This window comes from Eurosta solidaginis, unplaced genomic scaffold (genome assembly GCF_040869045.1).
Source record: "Eurosta solidaginis isolate ZX-2024a unplaced genomic scaffold, ASM4086904v1 ctg00001046.1, whole genome shotgun sequence".
Lineage (NCBI taxonomy): Eukaryota > Metazoa > Arthropoda > Insecta > Diptera > Tephritidae > Eurosta > Eurosta solidaginis.
The window spans coordinates 808,290-829,686 of NW_027136889.1; the positions used below are offsets into that span (position 1 = coordinate 808,290).

At 37.0% G+C, this 21,397-nt stretch overlaps 1 pseudogene; it reads left to right on the forward strand.

The window, feature by feature from the left end:
- LOC137235666 (opioid-binding protein/cell adhesion molecule homolog) overlaps positions 1-21,397 on the forward strand; it is a 121,035-nt pseudogene that overhangs the window by 77,543 nt on the left and 22,095 nt on the right.

Genomic DNA, 21,397 nt, shown 5'->3' on the forward strand with positions numbered 1-21,397 from the left:
CACATATCGTACAGACACCCCTGGTCCATCTTTATGGCGATATCTCGAAACGGCGTCCACCTATGGAACTAAGGATCACTCCTTTTCAAAATACTCATTAACAGCTTTCATTTGATACCCATATCGTACAAACACATTATAGAATCACCCCTGGTCCACCTTAATGGGGACATCTCGAAAAGGCGTCCACCGATAGACCTAAGGCCCACTCCCTCTTAAAATGCTCAGTAACACCTTTCATTTGATACCCATATCGTACAAACAAATTCTAGAGTCAGCCCTGGTCTACCTTTATGGCGATATCCCTAAATGGCGTTCATCCATAGAACTATGGCCTACTCTCTCTTAAAATACTCTTTAATACCTTTCATTTGATACACATGTTATACAACCACATTCCAGGGTTACCCCAGATTGATTTTCCTTATTTTTTCTCCATAGCTCTCAACTGAGTATGTTATGTTCGGTTACACCCGAACTTAGCCTTCCTTACTTGTTTTCTTTAATATCAATTACAACAAGTAAGGAAGGCTAAGTTCGGGTGTAACCGAACATTACATACTCAGTTGAGAGCTGTGGAGACAAAGTAAGGGAAATCACCATGTTGTAAAAGGAACCTAGGGTAACCCTGGAATGTGTTTGTATGACACGTGTATCAAATGGAAGGTATTAAAGAGTATTTTAAGAGGAAGTGGGCCATAGATCTATAGATGGACGCCATTTAGGGATATCCCCATAAAGGTGGACCAGGCCTGAATCGAGAATTTGTTTGTACGATATGGATATCAAATGAAAGGTGTTAATGAGTATTTTGAAAGAGCGTGGGCTTAAGTTCTATAGATGCACGCCTTTTCGAGATATCGCCATAAAGATGGACCAGGGGTGACTCTAGAATTTGTTTGTACGATATGAGTATCAAACGAAAGGTGTTAATGAGTATTTTAAGAGGGCGTGGGCCTAAGTTCTATATGTGGACGCCTTTTCGAGATATCGCCATAAACGTGGACCAGGGGTGACTATAGAATTTGTTTGTACTATATGTATATCAAATGAAATGTGTTAATGAGTATTTTGAATGAGCGTGGGCCTAAATTCTATAGATGCACGCCTTTTCGAGATATCGCCATAAAGATGGACCAGGGGTGACTCTAGAATTTGTTTGTACGATATGAGTATCAAACGAAAGGTGTTAATGAGTATTTTAAGAGGGCGTGGGCCTAAGTTCTATATGTGGACGCCTTTTCGAGATATCGCCATAAAGGTGGACCAGGGGTTACTCTAGAATTTGTTTGTACGATATAGGTATCAAATGAAAGGTGTTAATGAGTGTTTTAAAAGGGAGTGGGCCTTAGATCTATAGGTGGATGCCCTTTCGAGATGTCGCCATAAAGGTGGGCCAGGGGTGACTCTAGAATTTTTGTGTACGATATGGGTATCAAATGAAAGGTGTTAATGAGTATTTTAAAAGGGTGTGGGCCTTAGTTCTATAGGTGGACGCCTTTTCGAGATATCGCCATAAAGGTGGACCAGGGGTTACTCTAGAATTTGTTTGTACGATATGGGTATCAAATGAAAGGTGTTAATGAGTATTTTAAAAGGGTGTTAATGAGTATTTTAAAAGGGTGTGGGCCTTAGTTCTATAGGTGGACGCCTTTTCGAGATATCGCCATAAAGGTGGACCAGGGGTGACTAGAATTTGTTTGTACGATATGGGTATCAAATGAAAGGTGTTAATGAGTATTTTAAAAGGGAGTGGGCCTTAGTTCTATAGGTGGATGCCTTTTCGAGATATCGCCATAAAGGTGGGCCAGGGGTGACTCTAGAATGTTTTTGTACGATATGGGTATCAAATGAAAGGTGTTAATGAGTAGTTTAAAAAGGCGTGGGCCTTAGTTCTATAGGTGGACGCCTTTTCGAGATATCGACATAAAGGTGGACCAGAGGTGACTCTAGGTTTTGTTTATACATTGTGGGTATCAAATGAAAGGTGTTAATGAGTATTTTAAAAGGGAGTGGGCCTTAGTTCTATAGGTGGATGCCTTTTCGAGATATCGCCATAAAGGTGGGCCAGGGGTGACTCTAGAATGTTTTTGTACGACATGGGTATCAAATGAAAGGTGTTAATGAGTAGTTTAAAAAGGCGTGGGCCTTAGTTCTATAGGTGGACGCCTTTTCGAGATATCGACATGAAGGTGGACCAGGGGTGACTCTAGAATTTGTTTGTACGATATGGGTATCAAATTAAAGGTATTAATGAGGGTTTTAAAAGGGAGTGGCCCTTAGTTGTATATTTGAAGGCGTTTTCGAGATATCTACCAAAATGTGGACCAGGGTGATTCAGAACATTATCTGTCGGGTACCGCTAATTTATTTATATATGTAATACCACGTACAGTATTCCTTCCAAGATTCCAAGGGCCTTTGATTTCGCCCTGCAAAACTTTTTTATTTTCTTCTACTTAATATGGTAGGTGTCACACCCATTTTACCAAGTTTTTTTCTAAAGTTATATTTTGCGTCAATAGACCAATAAAATTACCATGTTTCATCCCTTTTTTTGTATTTGGTATATAATTATGACATTTTTTTCATTTTTCGTAATTTTCGATATCGAAAAAGTGGGCGTGGTCATAGTCGGATTTCGGCCATTTCTTACACCAATACAAAGTGAGTTCAGATAAGTACGTGAACTGAGTTTAGTAAAGATATATTGATTTTTGCTCAAGTTATTGTGTTAACGGCCGAGAGGAAGGACAGACGATCGACTGTGTATAAAAACTGGGCGTGGCTTCAACCGATTTCGCCCTTTTTCACAGAAAACAGTTATCGTCCTCAGAGCTAAGCCTCTACCAAATTTCACAAGGATTGGTTAATTTTTGTTCGACTTATGGTATTAAAAGTATCCTAGACAATTTAAATGAAAAAGGGCGGAGCCACGCCCATTTTGAAATTTTCTTTTATTTTTGTATTTTGTTGCACCATATCATTACTGGAGTTGAATGTTGGCATAATTTACTTATATGCTGTAAAGATATTAACTTTTCTTCTAAAATTTGAATTAAAAAAAAATTTTTTTTAAAAAGTGGGCGTGGTCGTTCTTCGATTTTGCTAATTTTTATTAAGCAGAAATTTCATCATGATATCTTCAACGACTGCCAAATTACAGCTTGCAAAACTTCTAAATTACCTTCATTTAAAAGTGGGCGGTGCCACGCCTATTGTCCAAAATTTTACTAGTTTTCTATTCTGCGTCACAAGCTCAACTCACCTACCAAGTTTCATAGCTTAATGCGTATTTGGTAATGAATTATCGCACTTTTTCGATTTTTCGAAATTTTCGATATCGAAAAAGTGGGCGTGGTTATTGTCCGATATCGTTCATTTTAAATAGCGATCTGAGATGAGTGCCCAGGAAGATACATACCAAATTTCATCAAGATACCTCAAAATTTACTCAAGTTATCGTGTTAACGGACAGACGGACGGACGGACGGACATGGCTCAATCGAATTTTTTTTCTATACTGATGATTTTGATATATGGAAGTCTATATCTATCTCGATTCCTTTATACCTGTACAACCAACCGTTATGCAATCAAAGTTAATATACTCTGTGAGCTCTGCTCAACTGAGTATAAAAACCATTGTATAAAGCAATATGAGCAAAGCTCGCTAATTAAATACATATTTTCAATTACATTTGACGCCTTGTCATTTACAACTGACTATTCTTATTTCGATGAAAAAAAATTTAACGGCTCTCATAATACCATCATGACTCATGAGTTTTTAAGTAGCAGAGAGGGGGCAATTTTTTTGCTTTTTTGCTACATTTTCGGAAAAAATCTAAGCTCGATATATCTCCACATTTTAAAAGTGAGATCTAAAGAAAATTGAAAATAAAAAGAGGAAATAGAAAAAGGAAAGCAGAGTAAGTTGAAGGGAAGTCGGATAAGTAAAGCGAAAAGGAAGAAGAGGTAGAGTAAAAGAACAAGGGCAATGGTTAGAGAAAAAGATGAATAAGAGGTTAAGAGGGCGAAGGAAAAAAAATATTAAGAAAGGAAAAAAGTAATAGTCAGATTTAGACTTAGATAAGAGCAAGAACAGGAGGAGGGTGACCAAACGAGGGAAGATTTACGTACGGATGAAAAGGATAAGGAAATCGAATGACCGATTAAGGTAAACGCAGAGTAGTCGAACTGTAGGGTCAATATAAATTTCACATAGACAGAATGTGCCTATAGTGTGAAAGCAGAGGAGAGAGGAAAGAGGATAGGAAGAAGAGATTGTGATTAAAGAGAGGCAGGTGAATAGATAGGGAAAGTCAGAACAACGTCTGTTGAGTTTGGTCATAAGCCTGGGAGTATTTTATGTTATTCTAATCGTTTACAGAGTTAGCCAGAAGTGTTTAAAATTTAAATCTGACAGGAAACAGACTTCTTCTTTGCCAACATGTAAATCTATTAGCTTTGCCTTTTTGAAACATTCTTGCTGCGAAAACCTCTTCTGTTTACATTTTAATACCTCCTTCTCAATAAGCTCAATGAGCTTATCTGTTAACGCTTGGTTTACATAAGTAAAGGTTGGGTCTTGGGACAGTATACCCTCAGTCACGAGTTTTTGCATTACGAGCCTACTATACACACATTCTCAACTTCATGATGTTTCAGATCTTCAGTCATCTCAATGAAGTCAATGGTGTGTTTCCACATTGACTAGTTGTGAACAATGTGATAATCTGAAGACCCAGCCATTTCGTTACATCGACCAACGCGTTGTTGCATGCTTTTTTAAGAAACCAAAAGTTCATAATTATGAGCTTCAAAATCCCGATAATTCATTAACGCTACATCATAGTTGTGTGGCGGAAAGTTTACTCTATCGTTAGGGAGTCGAATATCAGACTTGTCATCTCCCTCGCTTCCTAGAAACCAGGAGAAGCGATCCCTTCACACCTTACGCTCAGGTCGACTTAATAGACGGATAACATTCACTGAAAGTAAAAGACTGGTAAAATCAACCGAAATACGGGTCAATTCAACCGAAATTTCTGTCAATTTTTATCCATCGCAACATGATGTTGAATCAACCGCGCACAAATCGTTGATTCGTAATTGACCGTTTTAGTAGTAAAATGAACAAAAAAAAGTTGTACCTATGTTGCGGCATTTGCAAGGCAGGTGAGCTTTCACTGAGATCTTTTCATGGCAGAAATACACTCGGTGTGCTTGCCGAACAGTGCCGAGGGGCGACCCCGCTTAGGAAATTTTTCTTCTAATTGTAAAACCTTATTTCTAAAATTTGTATGTTGCTTTGCCCGGGTTGTGAAGCCAGGGTATTCGGTGAGGTAGGCGGAGCACGCTGCCAGCACACCACGGCGGCCGCCATATATATGTATACGTAAATATGTGTATATATATAGTACACAGCATACATAAGTACAAAGTAGAGACGCAGTGAGCGTAAAATTCTCTTCGAAATTTGCTCATGTATTGACTGTTGATCGCTGTTGAAATGGCCAGTGAGATCAGTTGTGTTAACAAAAAAATCAGTTAGATTGATTTGGAATCTGTAAATTTTACAGAATTTTATTAACTTAAGAGCGACAATTTCTCTTCTGTTGAAATCGCTAAACTAATTTGTTCGCTTGACAAAGAACTCGGTCGAATTAACCATAATTCGATCAATTTCACCGAATCTCCGTTAAGATAAGAAGAACAGAATCGATTTGTTGATTTTGCTAGCACCATTTCTTTCAGTGTTTAAATATATCTAAAAAAAAACATTTAAATTTTATTAGAGGTCCTTTGAAACAAAAAAAACCAAAACACAAATAAATAGTAAATGCACTTCCATTTATTAAACAATTAAAGAATTAATTTCGATCGGTTTAATTGCTTTGGATATCTGTCGATATTGAATATATTGCAAAATTCGTTTGCATATCAATTTCGCTATAATTACTTTAACCTTTAGCAAATTTAATATTTCAACGCTCACTGCGGCCAGTCATAAAACAAATATAAATAAATATATACAGATGTCAGATATACATACAACATAAATAACACTTACTTGCTGGCATTATATCGCGGAAATAATTCATTGTAAAAAATATATATGTATGTATGTATGAATAAACATTTACACCATAATCCGTCACTCACGTTTTTCATTTAACATTTATCGCTTTTAATTTTTTTTAATATTTTTTTTTTCTTTTTTTTTTCAGCAACGTTATCTATATTAAAATTTTATTTATTGGCACTACAAATGCAAATAATACTTAATCTTAGCAACGAATACATATTTATTTTATACCTGACATTTTTTACAGAAAGATTATTACTTTTTATAATCAAAATATTTTTATTTTAATTATATCGAATTTTAAGCGCACCAATTTGAAACGGAAACAGACTTTGCACCATTTAATTTAATAACTTAATTGTTGCACACAATTACTTAATAACTATAGAATTAAATTTAAGTATGAATAGTTTGAATATTTAATTGTTATGCATAATTGTTTTAATGTAAATATCTATCATAACATATTGCAATAGGGGTATTCTCACTGTCTAGGATCCATAGGAAACGTAGCAAGTTTTTCATTTTGCCGCCAAAAAGTTGTCCATATGCAACACCAAAATACATTTGGGAAACGTTTTCTGCGGTTATCACATCTTCTATATTTAAACCCGCGTACATGGTGGAATCACCAAGTGAATTATATAGAAAAAGATAGAAGATGTACGCTATATGACATGATACTGGTGTATTCTCATGGGTTTGAAAAGGGGTCAATTTTTATCAGCTTTCAAAAAATGGGAGTAGAAAAATAAATAGCTTTCTGCGAAAGTCGTTACAGACATTATTTTTTTAAGCAATCCTTACGCCAGTGAAAAATGGGATTCTAAGGACCAGTGTGAGTTTACATTATTGTTAGCATTTAATCAAAATTAAAAAATTCAATTTGGTCACTAAAACTGTGATGAGCAGCAATACTCAAAGCATGCAATGTAAACAAAGCTCAACTTCATCCGCAGTTGAAACTTTCACAGATAAACCGGATATGATAGCAAGATGTGTTCTCCATATATCTAGTATGTAAGTACATCAGTTATTTTGCCGAATTTTACTGCCTGTTGCGGCACTTTAATGGGTTTCGCGTACGACTACTGGTCCCGTGATGATTAAACATTTTACAGACCTACTATGATTCTCGGAGAAGCTCAAGCTAAGCGAGAGCTTTCGCTTACCCGACCACTGCAGTGTTTTTCAGGCTCAACTTATAGCTATCTGGGAAGCAGCCCTCTATCTTGCTAACCTGCAGGTGGCCAATTCTATTTCAATTATCTCTGACAGCCAAGCTGCTATAAAATCCCTGCAATGCAGTAACACCTTGCCACTAGTGGCATTGAAGTGCAGAGAAACCCTCAAAAAACTAGCTGAAAATTGCAATCTAAGCATAATATGGATTCCTGGCCACTGTGACATCTCAGGAAACTGCGCCGCGGATGAGCTAGCTAGGGAAGGCACCAACCTACAAACAATAACCTCCGCTGGTTGGGTCAGCCCTCCTCTAAACACTTGCAAACACTGCCTGCGATCTCTTTTCACGGATCAGGCAAACGCCAGATGGACCAACGAACCTACATGTAGTATATCCAAGCAAATCTGGCCTAAGCTGTATGAAAAGAGATCGCAATCGGTAATATTGTTAAACTCTATCTCTATAAGCCCACTAGTGGGCCTTCTTACAGGTCACTGTCTCATGGGCACTCACGGTGCCTATATGGGCCAGCAGACAAATGACTTCTGCCGCAGCTGTAGGGACGAGAAGGAGATAGAAAGCGTAGAGCACTATTTGTGCCACTGTTCCGCACTGTCAAAACCCAGGTACCGATGCCTCCACATACACTCCTTTGGCTGCCTTGCGAAGCCTGAATCTATAAACCCAAACGACATCTTGCGTTTCATTAGGCAAACGCGCTGGTTTAGCTTCACTGGGGTCTAAACTTTCTTCTTCTTCGAAAGTAGGGTAACAGGAAATAGGGGCCCCCGCGTGGTAGCACAACGGGCCACAACGGCCTTCGTGAGTACCCGCTCGGACAGCGGAGCCAGCCACTTTAACCTAACCTAACCTACTATGAAGTGATCGTAATACTCTAAATAGAGTTTCTATCTCTAAAACAAAACTAACAAATTTTCAGCTGATTTGTCGTTGGAAGCCGGAAGTAAAACATATGTCCCTCAAATATGTTATACAAACTTGATCAGAAGATTACACAGAAACTTTTTACAGTTTACTTCATTATGTATTACCAATGTTAATGTTATTATTTACTAAAATTATCTGAGGATAAACGGTCCCGCGGCAGTCGGCCTAGTACCTGAAGATGCTGATCCGAAGCGTGCCGGATTGATATATGTATATTGCAAAGGACAACTCAAAACTGTAACCAGGCCCCACGAGAGGGGAAGGGGAATGGGGGGATTCCCCCAGGCGCGGGGTTTCTGAGGGGGCCCGCGATTTAAAGGTACTATGACATTTTTTTTAATTCAGAAGAGTTTTTAGTTGTTCCACTTCAATAAAAAAGACAACTTCCATGTGCAATCACGGTGGCAAATACTCATAAAGAGGGCGACGTTCTGCTCCGTCAGTCTGAAGAAATGGCTGGGTGGTAAGAGAGCCTGGAAAGCAATTCAATTTTTTACCCAATTATTTAAAGTTAAAAAATTGCTTTAAAAAATTCTTTCTTTGATATAAGCAAACATCCAAAGTATGTCTATACCCAAAGAATAAATCTATGCGATAAAGATAATAGGAAGAATTTGCAAAAGAACAAAGGCATGGCTTTGGCTGTATGTGCTTGCCAAACCTGCAATCTTCGTAGGAGTGCGGATTCGAGTCCAACTAACGGGAGAATATGCTTTGAAGAGGTTAAGAAGGTACAGTAGAAACAGCTGCCCCCTTAATCATCCTGAAGTCGTGTGGTTCAAATTTTCCCAAATTATGAAATAATAAAATTTAATAAATTGAAATTATGAAATTGTTTAAAAAATGTTTTCATACATTGGAAACACCCCACGCTTAATAGCGTATAAAACCTGTTATCTCGAAAGAATAAAAAGCCATAAAACAGTTAGCAAATACGGAGTAAAGGCTTGGTTTCCTCCAAAAGCGGTGCCGCTATAGACAAAGGCGGTCGGTATACTCACTCAGCGGCACCGCTTATTGGAAACTACGAACAGTAATGGCAGACGATTCACAAAACTGAATCTTACATTTTTTCGAAAAAAATGTATTCAAAAATATTGCTTATTTTATGAATATTTTCAATTATTTGACAAAATGTTGACTACTTTGACAATAACGATGGGAAAAATGGTGATGAACAAGTTTCTGCCGTCATGAAGGCCGTAATATTTTATGACCTGCCGCTATGTTACATTACGGTGAACTTCATCGCCTCCTTAGTTTCCACATAATTACTTTTACATTGCAATATTTTTGACAACGTACTTCCGCTATGTAGCGCCACAGTATAGCGGTACTGCTTTCGAGGAAACCAAGCCTTTAGAGTTTGGTGATCTCAAGAACAAGAGCGCGCAGGACAAAACATCTCGAAATATCTTTCTTTCAAAAAGTCACCGAAAATCCGAACAGTCCTAGTATTTGAAAAAATGCTATATCTACCACTGGTTGCATGCTCTTTTTAGCTAATATTTTTATACGTATATATATAAATCGACTCATATTTCAAAAAGTTAATCATTTTTATATAAATATTCCTAACAATATAATATATAAATGTATCAAAAAAGTTATTTGTTATCCGCATATTAGAAAAAAAATATATTAGTAATAATAATCTATTTCATGCACCAACTGCACCATATGAGTTTTCTCTAAATTATTTTCTTGTTTTATTCAATTCTCTAAACTGCTGTGTAAACAAAAACATTTTTTGCAAAGAATATAACTAAATTTAAGTGAAATTTTTATTCTTTATCAAGACCACGTTGGCAACGCTGGAAAAAATCCACAACAAAACCGACGATGGAATTAAAAATGTTTAACTACGAAATACTTTCGGCTTTTTTTTTTGTTTTTTTTTGAATATTTTTCACATCAAAAATGCGATATTTAAAAAAAAAACAATTCAACTCAAATATTATTTAAAATTTCGTATTGCACTAATTGATAATCTGTTTAAAACAAAAACCAAATGCACGGTTACCCCCAACAAACAAACAAAAAAAAATTGATAAAATCTAAATCGGTTTCGACATCAAATTCCACTGGCATCTGGCAACTTTGGCATGACAATGTCATCACCACCAACAACAATGATAACAAACTAAACAATATGAAAAACAAATTGAACAAAAAAAAAATTTAATAAATTAAAAATGATAACTGGCTGACTATGGGCAACTGCGCCATACTGCGTGACTCACTGACTCGTTAAATTGCATGCTAAATTACATCATTGTAAAGACTTGACTTTTACTTAATGGCTTTTCGAAACCGCATAAAACTGACTTTTGGTCTGCAATACCCAAACATATTTTTTATGCTGGAATATCACAACGCCTTAATTAAATTAAATAATATTAAATTGAATAAAACTAAATTAAATTAAAATAAATTAAATAAAAATAAATTAAATTAAATTGAATTAAATTAAATTAAACGAAATTAAATTAAATTGAGTTGAATTGAATTACATTAAATAAAATAAAATTAAATTAACTTAACATAAATCAAATGGAATTAAATAAAACTATTTAAAATCAAATGAATCGAAATGAAATTAAATTAAATAAATTTCTCTAAATTAAACTAAATAAAATTTAATTACCCTAAACTAAATTAAATAAAACTAAATTAATTTAAATAAATTAATTAAATTAAATTAAATTAAATTAAATTCAATTCATTTAAATTAAACTAAATTAAATTAAACTAAATTAAACAATTAAATTAATAAATTAAAATAAATTAAATTGCATAAAATTGCATATCACAAAATTTTAGAATCATAATTTAAGCGCAATCTCCTAAAAAATCCGCACAAAAAATCATTGTGTTAATTCAAAAAAAATATTTACCAAATAAACGCAAATCCCTTTATGTCTGTTCCGCACATAAATGAAAATCAAATTACACCAAATTCACGCATATAAAACTTAATACTAAAATTCCGGAAATTGTTGAATAAACGTTAATGATGATGATGGCGATGGCGATGGACAATGATGTTGCACAATAATAAAAACAACAAACGCCACAAAAAATCTAATAACGTCTGCTGCTACTGCCTTCTGGCCACTAACTTTTTACACTCAACCGATACAATCTGCTCGGCGGGCGCTGGTTGACTTTGTGTATGTTGCGCTCATGCGACTAAATTCGGTGGTGTGTAAATTTATACATATTTTTTACTGTACCACCAAATGAAAAAAAAAAATATTGTGACTAAACTCGCGAAACTAATGAAACACATCAAATAACGGCCGGTATTGATAACCAAATCTAAAAATAAAAATAAAACTAAACTAATTTGAATCGAATATGCGAAAATAAAATCGAACGAAAAACCATTCACACATACATTGTCGCATATCAAAATGCAATTTTCAACGCAACGGTTGTGCTTTGAACGCGAACACAAAAAATAAAATACCGTTTAACCCCACAACATAACCGCATTGTACGCTCAAACTCATGTATGCACACACGCACACAACAAAATAAACTACCAATTACCAAAACAAAATCAAACCACATGCACACTCAACAAAAACGATCTACGCTCTACCGCCTACTTCAATGCTCTCGTGGCACTTGTCATCTATTCAACTAATGGCGCTCACTCATCTCCTTGATATCCAAATACTTCATTCCCATCGGTTGGCCATCAAATACCTTGGAACTCTTCATATTCTTTATAACTGCATGAATTCACAAACGCCCTGAAAAAATGAACCACAACAACAACTATAACTACTAAAACTATAAAAAAAACAAGTAAGGAAGGTTAAGTTCGGGTGTAACCGAACATTACATACTCAGTTGAGAGCTATGGTGACAACATGAGGGAAAATAACCATGTAGGAAAATAAATCGAGGGTAACCCTGGAATGTGTTTGTATGACATGTGTATCAAATGAAAGGAATTAAAGAGTATTTTATAAGAGAGTGGGCCATTTAGGGATATCGCCATAAAGGTGGACCAGGGTGACTCTAGAATGTGTTTGTACGATATGGGTATCAAATTAAAGGTATCAATGAGTGTTTTAAAAGGGAGTGGTGGTAGTTGTATAGGTGGTCGCCTTTTCGAGATGTCGGCATAAAGGTGGATCAGGGGTGACTCTAGAATGCGTTTGTACGATATCGGTATCAAATTAAAGGTATTAATGAGGGTTTTAAAAGGGAGTGGTGGTAGTTGTATAGGTGATCGCCTTTTCGAGATATCGCCATAAAGGTGAACCAAGGGTGACTCTAGAATGTTTGTACGATATGGGTATCAAACGAAAGGTGTTGCTGAGCATTTCAAGAGGGAGTGGACATTAGGTCTATAGGTGGACGCCTTTTCGAGATATCGCCATTAGGGTGGGCCAGGGGTGACTCTAGAATGTGTTTGTACGATATGGGTATCAAATGAAAGGTGGTAATGAGTATTTTAAAAGGGAGTAATCCTTAGTTCTATAGGTGGACGCCTTTTCGAGATATCGCCATAAAGGTGGGCTAGGGGTGACTCTAGAATGTGTTTGTACGATATGGGTATCAAATTAAAGGTATTAATTAATGAGGGTTTTAAAAGCGAGTGGCCCATAGATGTATATGTGAAGGCGTTTTCGCGATATCGACCACAATGTGGACCAGAATTATCCAGAAAATCATCTGTCGGGTACTGCCAACTTATTTATATATGAAATACCACGAACAGTGTTCCTGCAAATATTCCAAGGGCTGCTGATTTCGCCCTGTAGAACTTTTTCATTTTCTTCTACTTAATATGGTAGGTGTCACACCCATTTTACAAAGTTTTTTCTAAAGTTATATTTTGCGTCAATAAACCAATCAAATTACCATGTTTCATCCCTTTTTTAGTATTTGGCATAGAATTATGGCATTTTTTTAATTTTTCGTAATTTTCGATATCGAAAAAGTGGGCGTGGTTATATTCGGATTTCGGCCATTTTTTTTACCAAGTGAGTTTAGATAAGTACGTGGACTAAGTTTAGTAAACATATATGGGCTTTTGCTCAAGTTAACGTGTTAAAGGCCGAGCCGAAGGACAGACGGTGGACTGTGTGCGTGGCTTCAACCCGCCCATTTTCACAGAAAACAGTTACCGTCGTAGAATCTATGCTCCTACCAAATTTAACAAGGATTGGTAAATTTTTGTTCGACTTATGGCATTAAAAGTATTCTAGACAAACTAAATGAAAATGGGAGGAGCCACGCCCATTTTAAAATTTTCTTTTATTTTTGTATTTTGTTGCATCATATAATTACTGGGGTTGAATGTTGACTTAATTTACTTAAATGCAGTAAAGATATTAAATTTTTTGTTAAAATTTGACTTTTAAAAAATTTTTTTTTAAAAAGTGGGCGTGTTCTTCATCCGATTTTGCTAATTTTTATTTAGCGCATATATAGTAATAGTACTAACGTGTCTGCCAAATTTCATCATGATATCTTCAACGACTGCCAAATTACAACTTAAATTACCTTCTTTTAAAAGTGGGCGGTGCCACGCCCATTGTTCAAAATCTTACTAATTTTCTATTCTGCGTCATAAAGTCAACCCATCCACCAAGTTTCATCGCTTTATCCGTCTTTGGCAATGAATTATCGCATTTTTCGGTTTTTCGAAATTTTCGATATCGAAAAAGTGGGCGTCGTTATAGTCCGATATCGTTCATTTTGAATAGCTATCTGAGATGAGTGCCCAGGAATATACATACCAAATTTTATCAAGATACCTCAAAATTTACTCAAGTTATCGTGTTAACGGACAGACGGACATGGCTCAATCAAATTTTTTTTCGATACTGATGATTTTGATATATGGAAGTTTATATCTATCTCGATTCCTTTATACATGTACAACCAACCGTTATCCAATCAAAGTTAATATACTCTGTGAGCTCTGCTCAACTGAGTATAACAATAGGTCGTTTGGATTAAAGCCGATGCAAAAGCGATTTTGGCCATACACGAGCATGTGATAACAAATAATGACCGATTGTCAGTCACACATAATGACTTCAATACATGGACGTTAGTAATACGAAATGTGAAAATGGAGAATTCCGGCAAGTAAATGTGCCAAGTGAATACGGATCCAATGAAAATGCAAGTAAGTACCATTTAACAATTGTTAGAAAATGGAAAATAAACCTAAGTCACATATGTTCACTAAAAGAGGTTTTGTTATTTTTCCACTCAAATGAAGTGTTTAACGTGTCTATGACGTTTCCTAAGAACTGTGCTATGATTAATTGCTTATAAGTGTCAACAGGCAAATGGTAGTAAAGGCAATGAAATCCTTTTTCTACGAAAAAAAATTAATCCAAATTTATTCTCATACACTAAAAGCATATGCAAGATTTATGTGTGTGGGTTTGGACTAACCTGAATTTATAATTTCACTCTTACTGATGAGCTCTAGCTGAAATCACAGTGATTTTGTATTCTATAAATACCCTCCACAGTCACATAAAATCAGGTGTACACATGTTTTTGTTGTTGTTTTATTTATATTGCTTCGACTCAGCCAATAGATGCGACTACTCATCCCAGCAGGTGAGAGAACTTTGAATATAAATACGGCTGGTATATCTGTCGTAAGATACGACTAAAATAAGCAAATGATTAAAGGGTTGTGTACTGCAATCCTTTCAAGGGGCTGCCCACACAACTGATAGCCATCAGTGGGACATCCTGTTCCTTTAACAGATGAGGCCCTGGCGATCTCAAGTTTCGGATGGAGTTCTGGGATGGGTTTCGGGATTCCCTAGAATGACCAATGTGACCATATTAAATCGTTCCCGTTCGGGCATGTATCAACCGCAATGGTGCTTGTTATCGGAACGTGAGGGATATGTATCGGGCAAAATACCATCAACATCGATAACAATCCGCAAAACCTTCGAGGAGTGACTGGTAGTTTCGCCAGAAATTAATCATACGAATGTGGCTATGTAGACGTTAGTTAAACATTACAATTAACAGATGATTGATGTGATTGCGAATAACGAACGGCTTGTCCAGCCACAGTGTCTAGTTCGAAGTGGAGGCAGAGTAACGTGCGACTACCTGAGAAGTCTGATGTTCTCTTCTGTGTGTTTTTAAGACTAAATCACTGTCATTTGTGATTCTGCATATCAGCGGACTGCTAACGAATATATCCTCCTTCTCGTGGCGTGTAGCTCATCGGATCGGTGGCTGATTAATTGCTTTATAAGTCGTTGGAAAATTTTGGTAGTGATTTTTTTTTTAGATTTTAAGTTGAGACTACGGTCGAACTACGCCTTTAATATTTCTAAGTATCTGGATGTCGGTAGCGTAATTCTACCGACATTTATATACTATCGTTCCCTCATCTACTCCTACCGCGACGTGGGTTGGTCGAATATCGGGCTCTAGTGATTTGTATACTTTAGGCCTTCCGATGGCTCCTTCAACCAATGCGCCCCAAATAGATTACGGTTTCACACTGCTTTCAGTTGTTCATTGATGATTCCGGTTTCCTTACTCGTTCCAGACTCGGATCCGAATCGAGTTTCATTTAGATTCTGATTTTAGTTTGTCTTAGGTTTCAGTTCTGATTTCGGTTCCCGACTCAGATCTGGAAAGGGGTTTCAATTTTGGTTGTGGTTTCGGTTTCTGTTCCGATCTCGTTTCAAGATTCGGATCCGGATATGCTTTCAATTTTGGTTCTGGTTTCGGCCTGAATGTTTTCGATTTTGGTTTCAGCTCCAGACTTTGGTTTTGGTGTGATTTCGGTTTCAGTTAAGCCTTGGATTGATTTTGGTTATGAATCCGGTGTAGCTCTGTTTTTCGTCAGAGTTCGCCCATTTTTCTGTTTGTATTAAGTTTCGGTATATTTTGGGCTCTTGTTTTGGTAATGACTTCAGTCCAATTTTGGATCCAGTTTCGCGTATAGCCTACACAATGGTTTTGTGTTTATCTGCCCATCGTCCCGCCATTTTAAGTAAAATATGAAACTCAAATATCCTGGTCACCCGAAAGAGAGTTTCACTTTGCAGACTAGTTTTTTTTTTAAATTTACTCAAAAATTCAGTAAATGAAAAAAGTCACTGACCAATCTAACCGCTACCACACGGTATTCTTTTATTTTACTACCTTGTTTACTTTGAGTAATAAACTTAAATGTAAGAGATGTCTTATGGAAAAAAATTTTTGGTAAATAACGGGCACTCTAATGTGTATGTGTATACGAATGTGCTATTGTCAGATTAAAACCGTTTATCTATCTTGTACAATCTTAATTGAGTGTCTCACCTTGTACCCAAACAAAAATAAATAAAATAAAACAGAAAGAGGTATTTACCATACACATAAAGACACTAAGCCAATTTGTTCACTTTGAAGGCACTTGAGCACGCATGGCGTATACGTGACATTCGAATATTAAGCGAGCAACTGATAAGTAATTTGTAGACGTTGTGAAGTGAGTTGGATTCACGACGAAATTTGTAATCTGATTAAATATACTCGGATTGAAGGTTACGTCACAAGATGAAAAATCATTATTTTAATCATATATGTATATATATTAGGCCGGGTCGATTTGTGGGGAGGCAAAAAAATCGCCCATTGCTCTGTGAAAATCATATTCTAGGGATCAAAATAAGAAACTTTGCCGAAGGAACCATACCTCTAAAACGAATTCTGATGCCCCCCCCCCCTTTGGGTCGTAGGGGCAAATTTTGAAAAATCCCACTTTGAAATGCCTATGTTTTTTTCTTTTTGGAGTTTATTTTTCTCTTTATAAATTTATTTAGTCAGAACATATGTAAATGAAAAAATGAATTTAACTTAGTAATAGAAAAGAAATTTAAAAAAAAATTATTAGAAATTAGCGTTTTTACAACCCCCTTTTAAAACCAAGGCATCACTGTGATGCATTTGCATGCCGTAAACATAGTTGTGTGGGTTTTTTTATTCAACCGTTTTAAAAAACGAAGGTATCACTGTGACACAATTGCAGATCGTAAAATTGCTTGTGTTGTTTTTTTAAGCCACCACAAGACACAGCAGGTAGAATTGACATTGCCCCTACCCAAAAGTTCGTGGGGGACATCAGAATTCGTTTTAGAGGCATGGTTCCTTCGGCAAAGTTTCTTATTTTGATCCCTAGAATACGATTTTCACAGAGCAATGAGCGATTTTTAAATCAACCCGCCCTAATATATATATATGTATGTACATATGTATGGATGTGTTTTTGTAATTAGTTGACAATATTCATAAAAAGCTTTGTTGTTGCAGACTTTGTTGATAATTTGGGTGTCCCTTTGCATACTTTCAGTTCGCAATAGTATTTTATTGCAAATTTTTTTATTTGTTTATACGTATTAATAACCTGTTACGTATACGCACCGGTACTCACAACAACGTGCTTATCAATAAAAAAATATTATAGCGAATGATATCAAGTAAAGCACATCACCAGGCCAGCCGAGAGGGTGGAGAGGGGGGGGGGGGGGGGGGGGGCGATTTAGAGGTACTATGACATTTTTTTTAATTCAGGAGTCTTTAGTTGTTCCATGTGCAATTTTTAAACCGAATTTCAAAAGCAACGAAAATCTGCATTTCGTTTTAATATTATAGTGAAAAATAAAAATCTATATATATATAAAAAAAAATGGCTAAAATGTGTGTTAGTTGTTCGCCGGTGTTCGAAGAGATGCGTCGGTCGATTTTGTTCAATCTTTCACACAAGTTGCGTAAACCTCACGCGGTGGTTACTACATGCGAACGACGTACAGGGTCTCGGGATATAGGCCGAAACGTGGACCCGAGTACCCCTAGAATGTGTATAGAAAATGGATAACAAATGAAAGCTGTTGATGAGTGCTTTAGTAGAGGGTAATTTTCATACCCCTGGGTGACTAGGGTCTCGAGATATAGGCCAAAACGAGGGCCAGTGAAAGCCTAGACAGTGTTTATACAATATGGATATCAAATAAAAGCTTTTGATGAGTGCTTTAGTACAGAGTAATATATTATCCAGAGACGGACTGGGACTGGGATTACGCCTAGGACTGGGACTGAGACTCGGAGTGGGACTGGGACTGGGACTAGAATAAAATACATACCACCCTCTGGGACAGGCAATAAGGGATGCAGAAGAATGAGAAGGAATTGAGTGAAGAGAAAAGAGAGAAGGAGATTGAGAAAGAGATAGAATGATGCAAAGATGGAGATAGATGAAGCGAAGACGGAGGGAGGAGTGAATAAAAGGATTAGGAAAAAATGAAGAGGGGGGAGGGCAGAGTCAAACGGAAAAGGCTTATTAAAATGTATGCAGATAGGCCAAATTTAGGGCACATACGTATTTCATATGCACTTTCAACCATTTTACAATTGCATAAAATTGAGAGACATAGTAAGTGGAGAAAATATGCATAAACCAAGAAAAATAGTAGTAGCAACGAATTTTTGGAAATCAAATTTTGACAAAAATCCCTAAAAGTAGAAAAAATACAATTCTATGGATATATTTTTCTTGTATGTATATTCTATTGTTGATTCTGCTCAAAACCTTTGAGAGACTGAGAGATGTATAAATAAAATCCAAGATAGATTAAAAACTGTTCTCTAAAATACATCATGAGTACAGATAAGGCAAGCCGCTAGATAAAGCACTGCACAGGGTGGTTATAAACTTAGAGAAAGGTCTGGAATATAAGGAGTAATACAAGGAGCCTTAGCAGCCCTCTTAGACATTGCCGAAGCCTGCAACAAAGTCTATAAACGGCAACAAAGTCTATAAGCAGACGGATCGGCTGCATGTTAAATTGTAGGTACATAATTTCACAACGGGGGTTGTAAGAGGCCACAACATCAGTGGCTAGGGTTATGCCACAGGACGGATTTTCCCCTGCCGTGGACGCTAGTCATCAGCAAACGGCCCTGTAGGTTCGACCAGGGAGCCATCAAACTTACGGCGTACGCTGATGACATTGGAAATGTCATAAGTGGAGGGCGCCTTCCAACAATAAATTCCTTGATGGATCAGGCGCTGCGTGGTATACATACCTGGGTATCTAATGTCGGGTTTCCCGCCAATGCGGAGAAGACGCATATGGCCTCTTTTACTAAGAGGAACAAGGTCCATAATTGGACCAGGTCTAAACTAATGGTAGAAACCTTGCACAAAATATCTAGGAATCTTTCTAGACAGTAAGTTGTCGTGGAAGATCTACGTGGAAGAGAGAGTGCATAAGGCCTCGATGGCACTTTATCGTATTCTCTATTATTGGGTATTTAAAGCGATTGCAAAGCTTTTCCTGTACTATGGGGTCCTTGTTTGGTAGACATTCCAACAAAAAAGATCCTAACTGAAAAAACTTCGAAGGGGTAAGCAGGCTTTCAATGCCTAGTATTACGGGAGCCCTGAAAACAACCTCGATGGCTGCCCTGTATGCCATTCTGCACATTCCACTTGTAGACGAGGCTAAGTGCCTCGAGACAGCGCCATCAATTACTGGACGAAGATGCTACCTAATTTCGTACCTGCGCTTTCATGAGTCTCATAGAGCTACACCAAAGGTGGAAATTTGGCGCAAGGGCGCTCAATTGGGAGACGAGGCGCTACACCTGTATATCGATGGTCCTAAAGTAATGGAAGAAGTAGGGTCTGCTGTATACTGCGCCTATCCGGAAATAAAGAAGTGTAGTGTTTCTCAATTGTAGTGTTTTTCAATTTTGATAGGTGCTTAACGTAAGTACCTGTCAGTGGAAGACTCAATCCCAAGGTGTCAGACACGGATCAAATTGCCTGATCAATGGCTTAATTATCGGCTCCATGTTGCCTTCCCTCAACACTTCTTAGCGAAGGGCTTGGTACCAATTAGCATGTAATCGGGCGTTTCAATTACAATTTCTTACCTTGGTCAGATAGGGGAGGACAATGGCATCCGGTTGCAAGGCAACTCCACCTTGAATTCCACTATGATTGTAATTCCATGTGCGAGTATTTCGCAGTAACATGTTCTGATGCTAGGGATCATAGGTGGAAGTGATAGCCGTGACTAAAGCAGTAAAGGCACTGAAGAAACATTACTTAAACTGAGTCGCGTAAAATTTTACATTGATGTTCATCCAGTAATTGGGGCAATAATCTCTCGTATTAAATCTAAAATGGTGTTAGATTGAAATCAATCCCTAGAAAGAATAAACAAGGGAGAAATATACATATATACACATATGTATGGGGCATATGGGAATAGATGGACATGAATAAGCGGATGAGCTAGCTAATAACGGTGCATCTCTCGAAGCTTGCTCCGTGGATATCCCAATTAGATTGGGCGAGATTAAGAGAAGGCGAGAGTTGTACATAATCGATCAAGCGGGAAAGGCGTAGGTCCATGCGCGGGCCTGTAAAGTGTCGAAGGTTATGTATAGGTTTTACAACCTTAGACTCAAATAGTAGCTCCTAGCATTAAAAGGAGAGGACTGTAACTTATAATGGGTACATTGACTGGACACTACTTTTTGGCTAATCATACTTTTTAATTAAACTTAAGCAGTGATAGCAGCTGTAGGAAGTGCGGATTCGAGGAAGAAACAATTAAGAACATTTTCTGCTCGTGCCCTGCGCTTGCCAGGCGAAAATTCTAGCCTTTAGAAGCGATACAGCTATCATATCTAGAAGCAACAATTGGAATGGGTCCTAGAAAGCTTTCAGTATTAGCAAGAGGATAGAGTTATTCTTATAGATCTGGGACCGACTGCATAGGCTCTAGATAGAACACGTCTAAACACCAAAGGAGGTGTCTTTTTGGAAAATTTGTGTAATTTTTTCAACTTTTTTTTTTAAATTAAGCCATATTTCATGCATCTTGCGCTACTACTAAACAAGTTAAGAACGCTTTTAAAAGGTCTGCAAAGATGAGCAATTGCCACTTCGTTGGACATCACAATATTAAAAGTGTCAGCTGTGGGAAACAGTAGAAGGTATACTACCAGTGAGATATGCTGCAGGGTATCTACTCACATTCACTATAAGAGCATGCGGGGTAAGTGTGTGTATGTTGAAAAAAAGATCAACAACGTCAAGGACAATCACAATAAAGCATAAATGATTTAAATCAATAAAACTCAACAGAAAATAAATA